Here is a 1,973-nt window from a genome sequence, read left to right on the forward strand (position 1 = left end):
TGAATATTTGTGGACAGATGAGTATTCTATAAGATTTTTTCATCAATATGTTGTATTTTTAAATAATATTCTTCAAAATTATTATTTTTGGAAAGTTTTCATTTTTCAGGGAAATAATGTAGATTTTGGTTTGTGATTTAGAAATTAGGATAACAAAAATATTTGTGGACAGATGAGTATTCGATAAGAATTTTTCACCACTATGTTGTATTTTTAAATCTTAAAAACTGTTAGTTTTGGAAAGTTTTATTTTTTTGAGAAATTTTTTAGATTTGAGTTTGTGATTCAGAAATTAAGATAACAAGAATATTTGTGGACAAATGAATATTCTATAAGAATTTTTCATCAATATGCTGTATTTTTAAAAACTGCTATTTTTGGAAAGTTTTCATTTTTTTGAGAAACTTTATAGAATTGAGGTTGTGATTTAGAAATTAGGATAACAAGAATATTTGTGGACAGATGAGTATTATGTAAGATTTTTTCATCAATAGGTTGTATTTTTAAATAATATTCTTAAAAATTGCTATTTTTGGAAAGTTTTCATTTTTAGAGAAATAATGTAGATTTGGGTTTGTGATTTAGAAATTTGGATAACAAGAATATTTGTGAACAGATGAGTATTCTATTAGAATTTTTCATCAATATGCTGTATTTTAAAATAATTTACTTGGAAATTGCTATTTTTGGAAAGTTTTCATTTTTTAGTGAAATAATGTAGATTTGAGTTTGTGATTTAGAAATTACGATAACAAGAATATTTGTTGACAGATGAGTATTCGATAAGAATTTTTCACCAATATGTTGTATTTTTAAATAATTTTCTTAAAAACTGCTATTTTTGGAAAGTTATCATTTTTTTGAGAAATTTTTTAGATTTGAGTTTGCGATTCAGAAATTAGGATAACAAGAATATTTGTGGACAGATGAGTATTCTATAAGAATTTTTCATCAATATGTTTTATTTTTAAATAATTTTCTTAAAAACTGCTATTTTTGGAAAGTTATCATTTTTTTGAGAAATTTTTTAGATTTGAGTTTGCGATTCAGAAATTAGGATAACAAGAATATTTGTGGACAGATGAGTATTCTATAAGAATTTTTCATCAATATGTTTTATTTTTAAATAATTTACTTGGAAATTGCTATTTTTGAAAAGTTTTCATTTTTTAGAGAAATAATGTAGATTTGGGTTTGTTATTTAGAAATTAGGATAACAAGAATATTTGTGGACAGATGAGTATTCTATAAGAATTTTTCATCAATATGTTGTATTTTTAAATAATATTCTTCAAAATTATTTTTGGAAAGTTTTCATTTTTTAGAGAAATTTTATAGATTTGGGTTTGTGATTTAGAAATTAGGATAATAAGAATATTTGTGGACAGATGAGTATTCGATAAGAATTTTCCACCAGTATGTTGTATTTTTAAATAATTTTTCTTAAAAAGTGCTATTTTTGGAAAGTTTTATTTTTTGAGAAATTTTATAGATTTGAGTTTGTGATTCAGAAATTAAGATAACAAGAATATTTATGGACAGATGAATATTCTATAAGAATTTTTCGTCAATATGCTGTATTTTAAATAATTTTCTTAAAAACTGTTGTGAACAATAGGGGAAATCGTGTGTGTTTATTACTTAACCAAAGTATTCCCTTATATAGGGGTTACAAGAATCAGATTAAAGGAAAGTGTACAAATCATTATCCTAAAGTAAAAAGGAAAACCTCTTAAAGATAAACATGAAGAGAAAAGGAAACTATCCTAAGTCTAAGGTCAGCCACTCTCTCTCCCTTTGGGCCGCCGACTCTCTCTCTCTCCATGGGCCACGTATTGGCCATTTGGTTACTAGCAATCCACATTGTTCATAACACTCCCCCTTGGATGCTAGAACCATATGGGCTCGTATTATGCACGATGTTGCCTCGTTAAAACCTCTCTAGGAAAACCAAAAACCCAAGGTGGGAAAAA

Source organism: Brassica oleracea, chromosome C5 (genome assembly GCF_000695525.1).
Source record: "Brassica oleracea var. oleracea cultivar TO1000 chromosome C5, BOL, whole genome shotgun sequence".
Lineage (NCBI taxonomy): Eukaryota > Viridiplantae > Streptophyta > Magnoliopsida > Brassicales > Brassicaceae > Brassica > Brassica oleracea.